This window comes from Triturus cristatus, chromosome 5_1, assembly GCF_964204655.1.
Source record: "Triturus cristatus chromosome 5_1, aTriCri1.1, whole genome shotgun sequence".
NCBI lineage: Eukaryota > Metazoa > Chordata > Amphibia > Caudata > Salamandridae > Triturus > Triturus cristatus.
The window spans coordinates 757,818,779-757,840,750 of record NC_140587.1 but is presented as its reverse complement, the minus strand read 5'-3'; the positions used below and the strand labels follow the sequence as shown (position 1 = coordinate 757,840,750).

The 21,972-nt window shown below is 38.8% G+C and overlaps 1 protein-coding gene across 5 annotated transcripts in view; it reads right to left on the bottom strand.

The window, feature by feature from the left end:
- The window catches only part of ZNF521 (zinc finger protein 521), a 685,278-nt gene that overhangs the window by 215,837 nt on the left and 447,469 nt on the right, over positions 1-21,972 (bottom strand). The window lies entirely within an intron of this gene.

Genomic DNA, 21,972 nt, shown 5'->3' with positions numbered 1-21,972 from the left:
GGAAAGCCCTCTATGAACACATGCAATGCATTCCGATATAAATTCACTGATACCAAGCAATCAGAGTGGGCTATTAAGGCTGCTGCTATTTTTCCATTGTTTGATATGTCTGCTCTATTGTTTAAGCACCAAAATTCAAAGCCGTGTTTAGGAAAAAATTTCTCTGCGCATTTGTGCCATACATTTTTGACCCCATCTAAAATTGGCTGCGGGCTCGTCGCTAACAGTTATGGTATACATCCATGCCATCTGGTAATCTCTTGCTGCACAGAGTTGGAAACTCATGACACAAACAACCACATAAAAGCAGACTCTGCGTCACAAATTATCAAAAAGACAGCCCAGCACTCGGATTGATTTCCTTTAAAGGACATATGTTTTGTGGTTGAGGCTGTTGTGTCGATTTCCTCAACTGGTAGGAATTGAGTAAGTAATTGTGTGAACAGACAGCAATCAACAGGTAAATGTTCAAATACTCAAGAAGGAATGACCACAACCAGTGGCCTCCAAAAAGCAACATAAAAATATGGATTTTTTTTCTTTTTATTTTGTACAATTATTTATGCCATTGACTGGCGGCACAACTGTATTTGAATTCACTAACCTCTGTATGTATGACAGTCATAAATGTCACCCCTAATTAAAATCTTTGTCTGGTGAATCAAGTACAGATGCAAAACTTTACTTTTAGTGAAACACTGCAACAGTTCTTTCTAATTCAATCCAAGTTGCAAAAATTTCCAGCAGCTATGTAACTGGCGCCTTTTTGCAAAGGAAACCTGGGCCGTCTTTCAGGTCCCCGTCTCAGTTTCAGGACACCAGTTTTGTGGACTTCAGTTAGATCAGGTATGTCCATCAATGGTCCTGGTTGTCCTGATTTTTAAGATAAACAATGAACATGTGAATGATTTCCACCAAGATGTATTGTAAGTAAATGTGCCTTGCATGGAAAGCGTTAATATCGGGTATGGATCTGGCTATCCTGGACCCACACTGGACACCCCTGATTGAATTGGAGTTAAGCTGTAGGTGAACTTCCATGCCCATGGACACTGTTTCACTCATGAGGCTAGATAGTTGTTGGGAGTGGTTGAGTGGCATAGTGGTCATTCTTTCAGGAAGAAAGAAGAAAATGCTTGTCTCAGAGTTCTTCCATGTCAAATGGCCATGATAATGATTGGGTTGATGAGTCCTTTGGGGTTCTGTATTCCAGCACCGCCATTGATGGTGTCTGCGGCCACTGTGTGACCTGATTGGAAGATGAGGACGTTTCACTCACCCTATGCTAAAGACCCCGGTGTCAACTTTAGAAAGGTCACAATTACTCAAGAAAAGAAACAGGAAAACAGCCAACTGTGCCAATGTCTGTAGTAGGCAGAGAGCTCAATGTTGTCTAATTCATTAAAACCTCATCCTCCAAAAAGATGCATCTTTTGTTTCTCCGAATACATTGCTTTAAAGGCAAACTTTCAATAATTCAATTCCAGTGGGTTTTACTCAAGTCAGAAGCCTGGGCATGATCTTCATTGTGCTGCTTTACTGGAACTTCCAGGCCCTGAAAAGATCAAAAACGTATTTGTAAACTTCTTATCCTGAGAAGAAAAAAACGTTTTCTTCAACAAAAAGTACTTTATCATGTTTGCTGCCAGTCCGAGACTGTGCTCAAGCCCTCATACTAGGTCTCTTGTTTCAAGTGATTTGCACACTGTAGGTCATTGTTGATGGCTGTAATTAGACTCTGCTAATCTTTTCCTACATCATCTGGCCTGCTCGTCCTGTTGAAGAGCCTTACTACAATCTTTATAGAGTCATAGGGGTATATTCACAAACTGCATTCCGCACTACTTAGGAGTAGTGGGAAATATCCACAAATAAATGGTAGGTGTTTACAATGAAGTAAGGTGGGATTTAGGGAGGGTTACAGTGGGGTTTAAGGAGGGACATGCACCCTTTCCCCACAAAAAAAGTAAGCCCATTGCTATTCACAAGCTGCACTTCTATAATTACTACAGCCAAAAAGATCCAAAACTGTTGTAAATGTACTCCAGATCAGAGCTGTGGTAAGTAAAGTACCACACATAGCCAACCACTGGTACCCTCTCATAGAAAATAATGGCGACAGGGACTTAAAGTACCAACCTTTAGGAACTAATGTTAAATTAACTTGACCTATTTCAACTTTTAAAAAATTAAAATAAATTCAATGTACTCTTAAAATAATTATATATAAATAAAACACATTAATTTACTATAAATTATATTAATACTCTTTTTTTAAAAAATGTATACACTAATGTAACTTTATTTTAAAAGAAATAATTGCATAATTTTAAATAATTATATACACAACTTTAAATATTTGTACTACCTAATGAACAAATATAAATGTTACACTTTAGGTGGGATTTTTCTTATTTATATCTAAGGAAAAATACTTGTAATGTATTTTCATATGTTAAAATAATTAAATACTTAATTAAAATAGATTAATAATGCTGTAGCATGTTTTAATTGTATTCTATATATAAAATACATATTTTAAAACTAATATACAATAGTATTTAACATCACCATATATTTTGTTGTGTTTAATAAACTTTCAAACTTTTCGTTATACTTTATCATAGGGAAATCTCCACACTTCGTAAATTAGTCCCCACCCCCTGAATTTATGGAGTTGGGACATGCAAGTCAATACTTTACACTTGTAAATGTTGAATAGCCAAGACAGAAAAGTTGCTCCAAAGCTTAGGAGTAGACTTACATGTGTTGATTTACTTATGTGTAAGTTTATCTTTGTGAATAGCCACCAGTGATGAACCTAATAGTCTTTTCAAATAAAGAATGAAAACAGCAGGTGCAATAACTCTATGATTAAAGCGTCCGTACCTTCTGAGGAGTTGCTCTGGGTAGACGTGTCATAGATCACTCTAAAACGATCGAGCAATTTACATTCTTCTGATGGACACTTCCAAAAATCTAAACTATATGAATTGTTATGAAGATATAAGACTCAATTTAATGTAATGGGCTTTTACGTTCCCTTTTCATGAGGTTTGAGTTGGCATTGATTTGGTGCTACATACTTAAGTGCGAAGCAAAGTATGTTTCACAGAAGGTGGACAAAAAACACATCACCCCCGCCCTTGTTACTCACAGCCTGCTCAATGTTATGAGGTGATTCTGTTTATTTGAAGTGGTGCCTTTATTTGTGAGGAAAGGCGGAACAAGATTAAAAGTGGAGAAAGAAATAAAGAATTAGTCAGAGAGGTCAAAGTAAATGTTTCACAATAAAATTCTAAGACCTTATTCACAAGTGGAGTGGATAAGGACACAGAGTGGAGAGGTACTTACCATACCAGTTCCAGTAAATACCTCCAATTCATAGGTCAAACTTGAAAATGGGACAAAATAAGTGGAATTCTGTGTGCCTACAGAACCTAATCTTGCAAGTCCCAATTATTGCCAGATACTTTTTCCCCAGCATATTTCAGCCAATTTAACCTAGTGACATTGGGAAAATTAAGGGGTGCAGTTTAGCTCACTCTGTAATTGCTAGTGAGAAGAACCCACATTCTTTTGAATCCTGATCCCTCTTCAAATAGGGGATCGCTCAGAGATTAGGTTGTACAAAAGAGTAGACCTGTGATTGGGGCCCAAATGTTGAGTTTAAGACTGGTTTAAGTTAGTCGTTTAGTGAAATATATTTAATTAACTGGATGTAGTCCTGATGAATGATATTCCTGACAAGAGGTAGTGACAGGAAGTCATTCAGGGGCGGCTGGCATGCTTGGACAAAATGGGTGAGGCCCGTCCCTCATGCAGGGAGGAGAGAAGGGTGGAAAAAGCACAGGCGAGCATCTTGCCCAAAAGGGCAGGTTGCTCGGTAAGGAAGCAGGAAGGGATTGGTTCGGGATGGGGTTCAATTGCACATGTCCGGGCTAGGTGAGGTTTGCTCCCCACCCTAAAGGAAAAATCCAGAGTGGCTATGGAAATAGAAGGGTGGGGTCGGTCTACAGTGTTTCTGGAAATACAATCCCAACGGGCGCTTAGCGCTTTTGCTCAGGGAGGAGTCAGCAGAGCAGTATAGCAATGAGTATGAGCAAGGGGCATGTCTGAGTGGTTGGGTGCTATTACACTGTGACTGGTGGAAGGCAGTGAGGTTGTATGGTGGGAAGCGGAGGAGTCCAGCAACATCATTATTTCTGAACTTTCTCAATGTAGCCCACGTGCAGGCAGTATCATTCTGATCGCTACTGGACTTCGTTCATAGCTTACCTGATTGTGTAAACAGTGAGTAAGATTGTTCCGCCATGCCACTGCTTTGTTTACTTCTACAGACGCTATAATTTGCTTGGGGCTTTTGTGTTCGCACTTTTATATAGCGCTAATTTGACCCGAAGGTACTGGAGGGCTTTACTTCATTATGAGCACCAGTTTCATTACAGACTAACATATTACTTTTTTTGACGCACAGGGTTATTAAGTGATTTGCTCAGAATCACCGGATGTTGGATGACACCGACTCACCCAAGTTCAGTCAAGTAAGGATGGACGAACGGACGAGCGATCTCTACTTAAGCACTGTCTCATAAACACATTGCTGCTTCCGACAAACACCAGTAATCCTTTTTGGCTAGCAAATTTTATAACATCGTGCCGCGCAAGCACACGTATTTTCATATTCTCGCCTTTTCACAGTACAGTATTAAATTAGATTTATTCTGGAATCCTGGCCTAGTTTTTAGGGTGACATTTTGCTTTCTAGATGCTGCAAATAACAAGCGATACTATTTATACAGTACTGCACACACATAGTGGGTTTGTCGTAATTTCTTTAAAGAAAACATCACATTTGTGAATGTGGCTGAAAACGATGGACTTTAAATGGGTCACTATATATTTACATTTACAGCACTGCTGACGCAAGCGTTGAAATTCGAAGTGAAGTAAGTGTGCCCATGTAAGTCTCTGTGTTTAATTTTTGAGTGCCCTATTCTCCTTTTTATAGAGATTAATTCTGCAATTTGCCTTTTCTGGGCGCTGCAAATCATCACTTTTATCCAGTTGATTTGTACTCAGAAGGATGAAGTACGGATTTGGCCTTGTCGTGATTAAACCTTGTAACTTGCAGGTCATACGTCTTGGTGAGAAGAAGAATTCGGAATGTTCCAGGTTTTAAGCTGCACTTGATATTGTTAAATCTTTCCCAAGATAGAAATGGTTGAACATTTTGGCTCAAACTGATTAAACAAGATACAAGCAAAGGCAATGTAGTCTGATGGCTAAAATACGGTGACTGACTTTGCAACTTGGGCGGTAGTTTTAAACCTATCATCTGCTTGCAACAATTGTGTGGTTTTGATTAAATCTCTTAACCTCCACAATACCTATAACTGTAAATATATGAAATATTCCACAGTTCAGATGTATAAATGTTATGTTATATGTTATAAATGTATACAGCGCACGAATACCAAACAGTGTCTTGGCACTAACAATTCAGAAGCGAGCTGGTGCACTATTTAGTGATCAACCAGGTCTTAATGGCTTTCCTGAAAGATATCAAGGAGGGAGTATTTCTGAAGGTAATAGGGAGGTTCATAACCCTAACCACAAAACTTCTACTGCCCCTGTTTGATTTGGAAAATCTCTGCGAAAGTGTCAATTTTGCCCCTTGTGATCGAAGGCATCTGATTGGAGAGTACCAGTACAATGACCGCCTCAAGAACTGAGGATCGGTACCGTGTAGTGCCTTATAAGTATTGCACAGGGTCTTGAACTTAATACGCCTTATGGCTGGTAGCCAATGCAGACTCCGAAGGTGCTTTCCCACTGACTGAAATTTGGGAATCCCTAGGAGGAGCCTTGCAGCTGCATTTTGGATCATTTGAAGCCTATGTAGTTGTTTCATGGGTATACCGAGATACAGCCCATCTCATAAATCACATCTTGATGTACAGAATTTTACAACTGCTGATATAACAAATCCTAGAAGTGCTTCAAAACAATGGTGACAAATGTTTTAAAACATACATGTCGCAGAACCAGTTTGCGTGGTTCTTTTGAATGTCTATTCTGGGTTACTCTCCAGATACAGCCTTTTTGTAGTGATGCCTCTCACAGTAGGCTAGTTTCGGACCTTGAACACCCACAACAGGAAAATAGGGAGCTATGAAACTTTGCAATGGCTGACATCAGTCCAGCTGAAAGTGAGATCAAGGAAGGCTGGGCCTCAACTAAGGGGGTTACTTTGTGGCCACCATCTTCTAAAAAGGAGCTGAACTTCCCTCAACTATCTACATAAGAATGTACTGTTAATGAGAGGGAGCAGTAATGGACATTGCATCAAGGCATGCCTCCTTGTATTTTTGATCAATTTTTAACAGAAATTATACTCAAACATGCACCATTGTCCACCAATTTCAAGAACTTTTCTCTGGGGGAGAAACCTCTTCCCCGTCGTAACCCTCTGGGAAATGTGAAGTTTGTTCATTACACTCGCTTGCGCACCTAAGTTCTTCAACTATTCTTACGCTCACCACTTTCAAATTCCATCAGCCGCCACTGAAGCCATGATCATTATATTTTTGGCCCACGTCTTGATGTTTCTACCCGTAAAGCATTTGTGCTTTGCTGTACAATGAGCAGCTGTTGTGCTGATGGTACAATTTGACCTTTCCTCCTGTTTTTAGGGAGATGTTTTTTCGAACCCTCACCATGAAGGTTCTGTGATTTATCCAACAGCTAATGTTGATCCATATGTTAAACCTCTGAGGAGTATTTCCGATTAGGCAGGTGTACGTATTAACATATCACACTTATACGTTTGTGCTGCCTGATACTGCTAATACCATGTGTTTTCTGCTGGTAAACTGGAGAGATATTTCTGTTTTCTGTTCAACTATCAGTGTGAGGTTCTTTGGCTGCCATTATGTGGTACAGCTTGTCCTGGGATTTTTCATCCAATTTGCAGAACACCGCAAAAACATTCTCAGAAAAAGTACCCTTTAGGGCTCAGTTTCCATTCCTAAAGCAAGAGCAAAGCTGGGATGAAGGAGAGAATTATACTGTCAGATGGAAACACAAAGTTTTTGATTGGGGCTGACATTTATTTTAAGTGTGCAATGATGGGAAGGAATCTGTCAGCAGAAGACATGACAGAGGTTTCAAGGTTTGTTAAGGGTGCCCTGGGAATTAAGCTAAAACTGTTAAAACTTACACTATTGGCTTTTGTTAACACATCAGGGATGGGAAAAGTGCCAGTCAGCAGATCTGCAATACAGTTTCAGCTCAGTTAAATTGTCTGGAAGATGCATAAAACTGGTTGGGAGACTAAATGCTACATTTTTCTGAGGCACCTTTGACAATGGAATGGAGTCATTTGAAACGTTAAGGCTTTTTAGGGCTTAACTTCATTTCAAAATAAGGATATTTTGCAATGTAAGCGCTCCGATTTTTATGCCGCGCTGCACACATTTGGGTTCAGATGTTTTAAAGGGAGCTGTATTCTCTGGGTCTGAATACCGCAGTAATTATGGAGCTGAGACAAGCACAATCAGTGCACTGAGCAAAACATCGAGCTTCAAAGCGGGCTCAAGAGCCACTTCATAGCTGTGCTGGCAGGGCTGACAAAAACAAGGCCAGCCATTGACTCACACAAACAGCCAGACAAATGAACACAAACACTGCCTCATGCCGCATGGCTGGAGTGTTGGAGCCTCTGCCTAGTGAGCCTTTTAAGCGGTAGAGAGCTTACAAAATGTAATGTGTGATGGGATGGGTTTTGATCCCTTCGTGCATGATTTGGGGTGTCACCACAATAGCAGCTACAAATGGAACAAATTATTAAGAAATTAGATGGTCACTCCCTGATGAAGCATGAGGCGTGTGGCAGGTCATGAACAGGAATGTACCAAGTTCCCGCAATTTCCTTTTGCACAATTAGGCAAAACCGGAAAAATATGGGAAAATTGCCTGAAATTATATCGAATGCAAATCTGGCATTTTGCGCTATCTTTTAGTGTGAAATGTATCCTCGCATCAATTTTGATTGCATGTGCAAACTTCCAGATTAAAGACAGTACAAAACACAAGTGCTGCGAACAAGAGCTGCTCAAGTCTGTCCATTCATGTTATTCAGTGCTCCCGCAGTATGGTTTTTACCTGAGTGACCCCCAATTACACGCAGTAGCATAATGACTTAATTTAATGTAATTAAACATAAAACAACCAATGTCCAGTGCCAAAAATTACACAAATTACTCTAAACTAATTGAAATTTCACCAAGGCTTAGTTTTGAATTCAAATCTGAAGCTAGCCCAGGATTCCATTCTTCTGAATATTCATCCAATGAGTACAATCAAGTTTGGTAATAGTAAAATCTGTAACTTATTGTCCTTAGATATAGTAAAAGAGTTGTAAGGAGGACCATTTAAAATGCAAATAATAATATTAATAACAATAATGATGATGATATGATGATGATGATGTTGATTATGATGATGATGATGTTGATGATGATTATTATTATAGGCCCAGTCAACCAACAAACACATTAAAATCTCTGTCCATTTAAGGCATGAGGTTCAATTCTTCAAATGAATATTGAACTACCCCAGTTCCATGAAACATTCGGTCTCCTTCCTACTCGTGGGGTACAGAACCTGTGGAAGTTAGAAGCCCTTAGAAAGGATAATGCTAAGCTCATGTTAGCGGTCCGGGTTAAAAGAATTAGACTAAAGCCCGTATAAGAAGGAGCCACAACCAAACAAGCTGTTACGCTTGCAGCACAAATTCCAGCCCGCGTGTTGTGCCAAATGTGAACAAAAAAGCAGTTGTTCCTTTGCCAAGACTCTTGACACAGGAAATTTTTATATGAAACAAATTTGATTTCTTAGCGAATATTGCACACAGAACAAATCCAAAACATTCCTAATTGTGTGTAGAGCTGATGTGCACACGACACCTGCCTGTAAGTTCACGACTACATGTCTGTCGGCTTCATGCTCGCAAAAGTTTGCATTCATCTTTTAGGATTCGCCTCATCTGATGAATCCCAGACACACAATTCATTCAGCAGGCACAAAAAGCTGCATGCCAAATGCTTTCTTTGAGTTATGCAATTATATTATTGGAGAGCTTGAAACATAATTCCAAGCTCTCTTTTTTTAGGCGACATATGGGAGGTTGGTGACTGACAAAAATGAATAATTTATGTTTTTTGGCCGAAGAAGCAGTCCAGGCCCAACCTATGAAGCACATCAAAGCTAAAACCAAAATGGCTGAACGCCTTGAAACTTACTGCAGACTCGTCTGCTCAGAAGGAGCCAATTGATTGTCGGTCATTACCATGCACAATAGCACCCCGGCAGGGCATGACACTTGAATTATGGCCCAATTGAAGATTAACTATTTTTCCCTCACAAACGTTAAACACCTTGACACGGGGCTGAACCTGTTCCAGGAATGAAGGAGGAATTCATTTAGCGGAAATTACAACAGATGATATTATTGGATTTCTCTGCCCTTTGTCCAATTAGGGAAATGCTGGACAGATGAGCAAACGACCAGCTACAAGACTTGAATACATTGGAAGCGCAATATGCAAAATGTTCAATTATTCTAGCCATGCTGCATTTCAATTTAAAGGTATTTTCCCAAAGAATGTCCTCGTGACCCTAACAATGTGAGCAGTAAAAGTATCTTTCAGAATTATAATCTGACTCTTGACATGAGTGAAATGCAAATTTGACAGACTGAAGAATGGCCATGATTAAGGCCACAATGTTGTGAGTGCTTCACATCACAGGTGAGGCTGGTGGAGAGCTGAAGGCACAGCGAGGGGGGTGTACGGCTGTAATAAGGTGCTGTATTTGTTGCAGGCTGTCTTGCCACATATTTTAAGCTGCCCTACAATAGGACAAATGAGTACAGAAAATGAAATACTTGTCCATATTGTCTCTGGGGTCCTGAACCACTTCACACGGAGTTTAAGGGAAACGTGGTACTCACATTAGAATGATCTACTGTTTTCACTTTATCACAAACATCGCTGTTTGAAGACCTGGATGTAAAATAAATGCTAATTTAATGGCTTTATTTTTCATGCACATGGCATTATTTTTGTCATGTTTCTTTTTTATTGAAATGTAGTAGGGGCTTTCGCTGACATAATGGTTATGGATTAGATCTTCTCGTCAGACCATTTGACAGACTTATGTTTTAACCCCTCCCCCAATTCTCCACCCCACCCTGGGAAAAAAATAATACATAATATAAATAATAAATAATTTCAATACATAGAGACGCGTTTGATCAGTGGGGTTTGTCAATTGATCTGATAAATTGTTATTTGCATTTTGCTTCCGCCCACCACAGCATACAACATTTACTCACTGGTCGTCTTCACTTTCAGAGACTGCACAAAGCCTGTGCACTTTCTTCACATCTTCCTAAAAATAGTTGTATACTCTTTAGTTGCAAAGCTGACTCAGTGTTTTTCTTTTTTTTATTATATGAACTTCAAATACTATCGATTTATTTTGCTTGCACTCCTTTTAAAGTATATTGTAATACGGTTAGGTAATGGCATTTTTTTCTTTTTATATTTTGTGCCATATGCTAGTACTTAAAAATCTGTTTTACAGTGGGATTAGGAACTTTTAAAGCAAGTTCACCTGAAGTGAACTGTTCCTAATATAACCAAATGTGTGGGTTTGGCTAATTTAGTAAATATTTCCAAACCTGTTTCTGAACTACTTAATTATACAATATGTGGTTGCATGTATGCTAGAGGCAAAATGCATGCATAATACACATAGCACAAAATGATAAATGAACAATTACGAAATACGAAAATTAAGGAATTGAAGTACACTGAAATATCATAATCTCTACGTTTTACAAAACGAAAGCTTGAAAAGAAAGAAAGATATCTATTCATTATATTTTACCTTTATGAAATTGAATCTTTAATAATTAATGTCATTGTAATTGTATTCATATAGCGCTTACAACACCTGACGAGGCATTAAAGTGCTTTACGGTGGGAAGCACACTACTCCGTAGCCCATAGTTAGTGGTTTTCAAGTGGTGATGTATTAAGTTAAAATAATAAGTTGTCATTATTAAAGAGAGTTAATGCAAGTGGAAGAATAGGGGCAATAAATATAGTGGAAGGTATGAGATGTAGTGACATAGCAAAGGGAGGTTAGAACAGAATGAGATATTCTGATTTATGGGAGGGGGATGAGTAGCTAGGATAGAAATGTTTTTATATTGCAGGAATGTATTCAGAAGGAGAGTTTATGATTTGCAAGATTATTGAAGTTTAATAGAGAGTAAAGTGGCAGACCCTGAAGAGGTAGGCTAAACTCGGAGACACTAAGGGATGCAGAGGATAGACTGTAAAGAGAGTGTTATACAAATAGAAATGCGAGAGAGCAAATAATCCCTAACTGTAAATCATGGTATTTTCACGCAGGGTTTTTTGGAATGTGGAGGCAGGATGCAATTTAGGGATGTATAAAGAATAGAAATAAAGGCTCAAAGTTGTTTACCTATGGGAAAGAGATACACGTTGCTCCCCCATAGGTTGTTCTAACTGCTGATGGTATTGAAACAGTCAGTTCTTTTTTACACAGATATCGGACATTATTGATATTGAATGATTTGTACATGTTTTTTTAACATTGGGTACTGAGCTATGTGGTACGTTCGGATAGTGGGATGTTCAGATTTCACAGTTGAGATTTTGAAGAATGGGCAATCAATGGGGTTTACACGTATCTTACCGTTATGTGCTTGTTTGAGAAAGTTGCATGAGTGTTGAGTTTTTAGAGGGATGTGGTTCTCTCTGATATTAGAGGCTGTTTGTTTTTAGCACTTCCTTGATTTTAGATGGTCCTGGGGTATATCTGTCTGTAGGCAATAAATGATTGAGAAAATGTGGATTCTTTGTTGGGTCACATTGGTAATAGCCAGAGAGGGTTAAATAAATTAAGCTGAAAGATGGAGGAAGAGAAAGACGGAGAAACCATCATAAAGGGAGAACGCAGGAACCTGCAAGTGAGAGATAAAGGGGCAAGGAGTGCCTGGGAGTGGATCAAAGATGCATGAGGTGAATTCAAGAACACACAGCCTTGGAATTCAGCATGCCAACAATGGGCTGCACCTGCCATGGCCTGCTGGGCAGAGCTTTGGACAACAGCACCCATTATTTTACTGATTTAGCATTGTAGGGTCTTGAGGGTCCAAGTTGTTCTTGTAAGCAATGGACATATGTCTTCCTTCTTTAATTACTCTGGGAAAGTTTCTGTTTTTAAGGAATTGTTGATAATATTTCTGACTGGGATATACATAAATGTCGACTGAAGGATCTTTTTCAAAATGTGTAGAGGGCAGGGGGCCTGAAGGACAGCTGGCTGGGCTTCTAGTTTCTAGCAGGACTTCAAATTCTGAGGTTGTAATTTCTTTGAAGACTGATACAGATGGAGGTTGAGTATCTACTATAATTGTTTTTGGCTGCATAGTATAGGAAGAGTTGTTTCTCTTGGTTGTTAAATAAGAATCAAGTGTATCTGCTTTGTTTAAATAACTCATTGCTAGTCTATTGCAGAGTTTTGTGAAAGTGTAATTTTTCTCTGGATTCAAAAATTCTAATAGAATTTTGAGGAGTTTCATGGCTTGGTATTTGGCTTGGTTGATGCTGTTGTTTAGTGGGTTTTGTTTGGCCTTCCTTATATATAATTTGTATATTCTGCTGTGACTGTGTATACACATTTTGTCTTGTGAATTCTTAAACTCTAGCCATCTGTGTTGAGGTGTTGAGATTTTAATTACATTTTATATCAAATAAATTCCAAGGTTTTGCTTCCAAATGTTGTGTCAAAACTGACTCGAAGCAAAGTTTGCGAGGTTATACTTTCATATTGTTATTGCTGTTTTTGTCAAAGTGAGTTAATTTGACATTTGTAATGCCTATATTAGTAGTATGTTTTTTAACATAGTACTATTATTGTTAGATTAAAGTTTCATAAAGTTTATTAGTAAACCTACTCCTATTATAATACTGAAATATTTCTAAAATGTAAGCTCCCATATCCTGCTTATTGTCTATATTAATATTATTGTTTAAAATAACAATATGTTATGTTTTACAGAGTATTTGCTATTACATTCAAGAAATTGTGTTGTTCTACATACGTGATAGTATTACTCAACTTACACATTCACATTGTCTCTACCCTAAAAGAATAATAGGTTGTAGCGCAGATGAATTTAACATATTGCACGCATCACGTTTTTGTTCATTTTAGTGTGCAATTGATGTACCCAGATGTGGGCACTGAGCTCACTGTGCCAGTAAAACCAAGTTGCACCCGACTAAAGAGGCTCAAATAGGCTGACACCAGCCTACGGTTGCTTGTATTCAGGTTCAGAGAACACTTGGCTTGGCAGTTTAGGGCTGGACTGTTCCTATTGGAGCAGAACCATAGGTGATTTGTATTTGGCTGGGTCTAATCTGAGGTGTCATGGTGGGCAAAAACATGATCGACCAGGATGTGGCCCTCAGTATTTATCAATGTCTGAGATTAATTAAAGTATTCTACACATCACTGTTTTATTTACTTCAGTCTTGCAGCTTAGTCCTTCAGATGGCAATGAGGAGAGTATGTTACTATAATTCAAGTTATTGTTAATTTAGCAAACAAACTGTAATAATACTAACTGCATCTGGTTGGCACATCGTGCAATTCCTTGTAAGCACAATGTTGATAATTTGCATGCTCACTGATGTGGAAAAGAGGGCCATACATTAAAGACAGTCTTTAGGTCTGAGGGAAGGGAGGAAGAATGGTGAATGCATTTCAAGCTATATGAGAGATGGATGCTGTACGTGAAAGAATCATCCAGCGACTTATATATTTCAATGTCTGGAATACAAGTGCCATGTCATAGAGGCCTTGTTTTGCTACAGTTTGGCTTACAATTATCCCCTATATGTTACTTAAAACACCTACTTTGAAAGGTGGCCTAAAGGAAAAAAACACAAGCGTTGAAAACAAGAGGCTTAAGATTCCGGCTGAGCTTTTCATTTCTAAAAGTGAATAATGTGAAGCTTTCAAACGACATGTAGTTAATGGTACTATGCACTATGCATCGTTAACTGAGCACTTTCCTCCTTGAAACATCCTTCGTCTTTTCCTCCACTAAATGCGTAACTTAATCGTGCTCTTCTTACATTTCTGGAATCCTTCTTTGGTATTAATATTGTGCTGGAATCAACCCATGAGGTATTATAATGCTCCAAATCCCAGAAATCAGCAGTGCTATGTAATGAGGAGTCCATCAAGTAAGAGATGATTGAATACTCTGTACATGTGTATGTTAGCAGCACCTGAACCTTAAACCACTATAAACCAGTAATAAAGTTTCTTAAAGCAAAGGACAGAAGAAATGTCTAACGAAATGTGCCCCCACCCAAAGATGAAATCCACACAGTATCGCTTGTGAAGTATGAGTATGAATCAAAGCCTGTTCTGTGACTAAGCATGATTTTCTCCTGGAAAAAAGTCATACTTTATGCATGTATAAATTACACATGATACATAAAGTGGGCAAACCTTGAAGTTGCACCTGAGTAAATTAAAAATCTTTAGGTTACTGTCGCATAGCCGGATGATTGAAAGTATGTTTATTTCACGACATAAGCATGCAAAGCCTTATAATTGTGCAGTCTACAGACAGCATTATACCATTCAAATGGATGGAACAACGAGGAGCTACTCGAAGCCAAGCTCAGTTGGTAAAATGTCTATGGCATGGTTTGATATACATCTCGTGGTTGCACATCAATTTTCAGCAATTGTAAAGATCACTTATTACCAGTTTATGATGTTGAGAAGGATCCTGCTGCTTCTTCAGTGCAGACATCACAATAAACTTAACAGTGCTTTGGTTTTATCAAGGGACGATGGTGTCACATAGTCTCTTTACAACTTCTCTCAAAGACATCAAAAACCTCACAGGATGCTAAACAAGAAGCAAGTCTCTACATTCATCTAAAACTTATTGTAAAGGTGCTCACAGAGCTCAGCAGGTCCTTGCGGCTAAAAAACGAAAGCCAATTTTCAAAATGAGAGGCGGCCTTGTTACAAATTCTTTACAGAAACTTACACCAAACTACACCCTGTTGAAATCTGAGTTCAAGCAGAATAAACATGATCTCCCAAGTCAGACTCAACAGAAAGACGCTTGAAGGTAGAATGATTTAGGTCACGGGTACAAGTCACTGAAACTCACTATGCCCCCATTTCAGGAATCAACCAAACTTGAAAACCTTCAAAACAATCTGAAAATGGGCCTTGATAGAAGCGTTCTCCATTATTTCTCATACTACTCGGACAACTATATGTTACCCACAATGGACAGGACACCAAGGAATCCTGTTCACCTCTTGTCGAATCCCTTCTCTGAGGAAACACAGATAACTTCTCCCACTACCTACATCTACCAGTACCCTCGCAAGGGACTTGGAAACTGCATTGGGTATCTATCAAACGACTAGTGATATGAAGGTGCTTCAGTTCACAAGTTAGGACTACGTAAATCAAACAAATACATCAATAGGATGTGAGCAAGTATGATTTGTAATGAAAAATACAATAACGGTTTATCTCTATTATTTTTCCCAAATATTAGCTAGCTATGTGCCCCTATGCAGTCTTTGCTCAACACATTACTTTCCACTCTTAAACCGCCTCTGCTGCCTCATGGTTCTGCTCATTTAGTCTACTCAGAATGCGTCACTAAAACCACCTTTCTGAAAACTTAGGGTGCCTTTACTCTTTTTTGAATATGCCACCAAGTCTCATTTACCAAAGGTAGAAGGTAACCCCAGGACATCCAGATCACCTCAACTCCCACACTCGTCGGTACCCCCAATATACCATAACGTAAATCTGTACACTTTGTCTCAAACTTGATTCGCCATGTAGGAAGTACAAAAACCTATATGTCCATCACCCCAACTGCTGTTTGCCTTATGCACTCTGCTACTGTTGCTATGTACAGCATTTCTTATTGCAAAGCTCATATTTCAAAGAAATAATTTATATGACAATCATTCCGAAAAAACATAAGGTACATGAGGGAAAGAACATACGTGAGTGAAAGCAGCTGCCTTTCATTCCAAGCAAAAGAAAGGAAAAATGTGAGGAAATCTTGAAAAAGAACCTCCACATATGGCTCATCCCCCGGTACAGCACACAAGTTAAGGTGAGTCTTCTGTTTGTGGGGATGTGACGTGTATTCAAGTCTTCTTTAGATAGGATGATTTCTTCTCTCAGTCACGACAATTTTGTCTCAGTTGTAATGAACGCACTATTGTAACTTTTAAAGTTTACGTGTTACAGTTAACAAATCTAAATTAAATAAAAATAATGAACAGGAGAAGCAGACGTAAGACATGATGCTAAGAGCTATCAATTGATAAGTATGGGACCACAATACTTGGAAAAAGAACCTCGTGATCGGTTTCTTAAGTGACTTTTAGTGTTCAGAGCATAGAAGTGCTATATAGTTATACTTTACAGTTTTCTCACCATGGCCATTAACAGTAAACTGTAGTTGTAGGTAAAACTTGTTTAGGGGCGCGTTATTTTATGACCACATGGGGACGTAGATTATATTCTGAAAGTGACCAGCATAAAGTCACATTCATATCACCCTTATATTTGCATAGGCCATTGATTACCCATGATCCATTCTGAAGAGGCCCACGCGTGTCCTTTTGATCTCATCTGTGAGAATTAATGCGATACGACATTGAATAATATCACGACATTGAATAATATCACGACATTGAATAATATCAAGACATTGAAAAATAGCACCTGGACTGGGTTTTCACCCGCCTAGATACAATGAACTGACAGTGGGTATATTTACTGTGACAGTTTTTCACAAACGGTGTTGTTCATTGCTTGCATCGATTGCCAGTCACAAACAAGGCATACAAATGTTCATTTAAACATTAGATTGTTTTTATTGCATTATATACTGACCTTTTAATATTTCTTCAATAAACGTACTTTTAAACTTTAACATCAGATTGTTTCACCCGTAGTTTGTGGTAGTCCAGACACAAGCCGCTGCCAATGGAAGGCCTCAAACAGAGACGCGGCCTCAATTTCTAGAGCTTTTCTTAACAACGGAAACAACGAACGAGAAGCTTTGCATGGAAGGCCCTCTCGGGGAACACGGAAATGGTGTCAGAAGAGACAATTTCCCAATAGCAAGGAAGGTTTTGGTTTCTGTAAGTTGCAGCAAATGATGGTCAATAAATCGAGCTGTCAGCCTCCACGCCTCCACGGTGACGTATAAGGCACTGGCATATGTGCACCTTGACTCGTGTAATGCAGGAGTTTACCTCCACAAAACAGCAGATATTTCCACGATACGGCGAACAGCATAATTGTTAGCTTATAATTACAAGACGGATGTGAAAGCATTCCCCTGCTTTGTCTGTATCTGCTTTGTTACCACCGCAGACCTCTCTGCCTCTCTTGTTTTTCTCAAAAGCAATTTAGAAAATGCTTGTATTTCAGACAAAAGGAGAACATTTGGTGAAAGAGAATTCATCATTAGGTATCTAGAGGTTTGTTAATAGAAAAGGCAACTCCCACAGTGTGCCCTGGTGCTCCAGCCAGAGACACGCGCTCAGGACCAGCAAGCTGCCTGCACAGTGGGCCAAAAGTCATTACCATAATTTTATATTACATAGACTACATCGGAAATTTAATATATCCCCGCAAAAAGAGACAAGAGACATTTTGCATAATGCTTCTGTGCGCAGGCTCTCTCTTGCTACTCTTTCAGCCACCCCATGCAGATAATCACACCAGGAAAACGAAGTTCATTACCAGAGCCAAATCAAAATTAGTCTTTTCTTTTCGATAGGGAACTTCATTAGCAAGTCCTGACTTATGCAGCTGGGAGATTTGATGAATCCATCTAAGGGTAATAATTCAGTCCAATCGTCAGCATTTCTGCTCGCAGCTTTAGCAGCACGTTAATCTCCACCGAGGGTATAGAAAGGTATCAACAGACACCCCAAAAAGCATACATGTCTTGCGATTTGAGGTTTATATTGTTACGTGGGTTTATACAACGTGTATGGTCTCACAGCGCTACTTCAAGGTGAAGGGTTTTTAACGTGTTCCGTGCTCATGGCGGAACCACTCCGTCATGAGCCACGGGTGCGCTGTGCTCATGACTGAGTGGTTCCGTCATGCTGCGGCCGTTGGCGGCCGCTCCGCCCACGCGGCGCTAATTCCCCGCCTGTGCGGGCGATTAGCGCAGTGGGCGGAGTCGTGACGGAACCACTCCGTCATGAGCACAGCTCGCCCGTAACTCATGACGGAGTGGTTCCGTCACGAGCACGGCGGCACCGCAAATGCCCCCAAACCCCCCCAGCGCCGCGACGGAATTCCTGCCGCGGCGAAGGGGTTAAGTGATAACAAGGGGTAGAACAAAGCTTCTAAGAGGGAAGTTGGTAAAATTGCCCAAAGAGTCAACACTTGCTTTTGAAGTGATGGTATTTTAAGAGTAAAAGCTGGTAAGCTTAAATACTCATTATGCTTCCCTGTTGGTTCTCAACACGACCTAGATTTAAGGATATGCCCATGTAGTGGTACCTCAAAACAAACAATGATGCACTTTTCATTTTTTTGTGTGACTTCTATCAGCTTTTCACCAAAAAGTTTTTAGTTACCTTGCTGAAGGTAAGACATTTCAGGCATTGTGGTAGAGCCTATGACTTCCTCAAACAACTTCAGGATGAAGAATCCCATGTGTGAATGGGGTTTTTCCTTCGTGCAGCCGTTCGTTCACGGGAATCAATGCTTTTTTGAAAAGAGAGATTTTGTAATGTGCTCTGTGGATTTATTAGCTCTATTGCTTCTTCTATATTTCAATATGCTAGATTAATTAATTTTAATGTATTTTTCTGATTGATTTTGCTGTTTATGTGCTTTTATGTTTGTTCACAGTCGAATAAAGAATTTTAAATAAAGAAAGAAAGAGAAGAAGCTCAAATTAAAGTATGGCCAACTCACCCAGCCTTCCATCTGCTGAAGTGGTAAACTGAGTACTGTTTTGGCGATTCTAAATAACATGTTATTTGTAGTGCCTGCAAATGGCAAAAGTGCAACACGAAGCGCTGTATAAAAAGAAAGTTTTCTAGCACAATACCTCTATTCTGGCATCAACCAAAATCTATTTAGAATGTAGTCTTTAAATAATTACCTATCGGGAATGCCCATTTTGATGTCGTGAAACGTTTCAAGTGTGAAATCTAGGTTTTGTGAAATAACTTTATTTTTTATTGTGACAATAGTTAGCATGACTTAGAGTTAAATATGACTATATTTGTATTCAATGGCATTTTAAAAAAATCTGTATGTTCTGCGGATTTGAGTTACTTGTATCAAACACTTACATCGTTCTATGCTGATCTGAGCAACACTTCTGAGTTAATTGTGTGACGTAGTAATTTATGTGTATGATTACCGGCAAATATGCATGATGATAAAAAAATTTGACAGTAGTTTCCAAGGCAATAAAGGTTACGCCTTAACTGGTTAAGTCAACCTTTGAGGCTACCAAGAATGACACAGTTGGTCAACTTTCAGTCCTCCATAAACGGAGCAACAATTTTGAATGTTCTAGACAACACAATTTGAATAATAATTGGTACACATATGTCAACATTATGGTTGTCGTTATGAGGAAGGCTAAAATGTGCAACTTCTCACAATGACCATCAAGAGGTTTATGAGACTCCTAAAGAAACACAAATATGAACCAAGAGTTGAGCCAACGTCTCTGTAAGCTCATGGCACAGAGAAGCCCAAATCTCAAAATTGTGTTTTAGGCGCTGGAGCCGGGAAATAAAAGATGGAGATAGTGAAATGCCTCAAATGGGTTCAGCCTTGTGTGCAAGGCACTGTTCAAACAAAGGAAAAACAAAAAAAGGGAGCCAGTTCTAGTAGACCAGTGCTATTGATGGGCATGGTTTTCTGATACCTAACTTAAAAAACAAATATATCTATATATATATATATATATATATATATATCAAAGAAGATTGTTTAAAATCCAGGTCGTCATGCCATGCTTAGTTTTAAATACTCCATGGAGCTTGTCAAACCATTGCTTTAAAGATGAGAGAATATTAAGAACCCCCATCACAGGGATAATTGTGGAAGTGGGACTGCCACGTCAACTCAGAGGTGGCATACCACATCAGGGTGACCAACATCTCTGATTTGTTAACTTCGATGAACTGCTGGGGAAACAGAGCTAGGAATCCACTGATACACTTAATTACACCATTTCAACTGAAAATCGTAATATTTGGGGGATGTTAAATTAATTGTTGAATAAATCCCTTGTCGCGGGCAAATTTTTGTACCAGAAGCACGATCATGATCAGAAGCAGGCACAAAAAAGTGCAAAGTTCGGTTTTAGGAACGAAAAATTTCCATGCATAAACATAGTTCAATATATGCCAATACCACCATTACCAGCACAAAGATGCACACATCTGTTTTGTGGATATTCATAGAATCCAACACTGAACTGTTGACCACTACTATGATTTACAAGTAATTAAATTCACCTCGATTAAATCCTTGGCAGCATTCTGGCAAATGGGTCTATTCTGAAAATGCCCCTATTAGTCTAGCACTAATTCACCATTTCTATAAACAAACGAGCTTCATGGTGGGATGCAATGGAAGAAGTTATGTGAGTAAGGAAAACCTGGGTCACAAACAACTATCATCAGAGGTAGTAGGGTCAATAAAGTCCTGTGGTAAGAACTTCCTTTCCCCTAGATGTGTCTTTTTTTAAATAAATAACATACTTGTATTTATTTTGTGGGAAAACAATAGAGGTATGCCATTTACTGCAAACAAGACAAAATACTTTACATTACATTCATGTTTAGAGAACAAGACCAAACTTTGTGAGGAATTGCCCAACCTAATAGCCAAACATGCGCATCCCTCATTCTCCACAAGGCTGAACTTTAGAGTTCAACCAACAGCTGTGACCACTAGGGCCCCGTAATCTGATCAATGGCCCCCAAATTCCTTGGTATTTGTGCGGGCTCCAACGTGCCTTATTGACCATTCTCTCTGCTGATACACAGATGTTCATACACCCTTCACCAATCTCCCAGTGTCAGGGATTGTTAATCTGCCAGTTTGTAGATATATCTCACTTGGCCATCATTAGGCTGAAACCAGGCAAAGTCTTGGAACCAGCAGTTCAATCCCAACTGTCCATTACCCCAAGAATCGCAATTTGTTTAACTAGTATGGCTGGATGACCAACCACAGTTTCCATCTTCATATGACTTTGTCCCCACTAAGATGAAATCAGCAGACATTGCCATATAACATGTAGAAAGGTACCATTAACATCAGCATAGCATTGGCAGTTGGGGGAGGATGCCTTACTTATGGTATGCAGATAGAATATTGAGTAGGAAATGGCAACTTACACAAATATCGAGTTGGAAATATTGTGACAGAAATTTCTACAGCAAGAACATTGTGGTGAAGAATATCGACCTGAAGGTAAGAAATATTGTTTTTAAAAATATCGAAGTCATTAATATCGTTTGCAAAAATATAGTTGTTTAAAAAATAGAGTTTTTAATTACTGTTATGTATTTTAGTATGTATTTTAAATGTATGTGATCTATTTTTTTGAATAAGTATTGTTTTTGTGTTTTAATATATGTGTTAGCTTTTTAGTAGTTATCAATTTTATTTTAATTAAATTTTGTGTTTTTAAGTTCCGTAGCGGGTTGACGGTTTATAGGGTAATAGAGTGGGAACCAATTACTTATAATAAATTAATGATTATTTATTATTTAGTAATATTTAATTTAGATT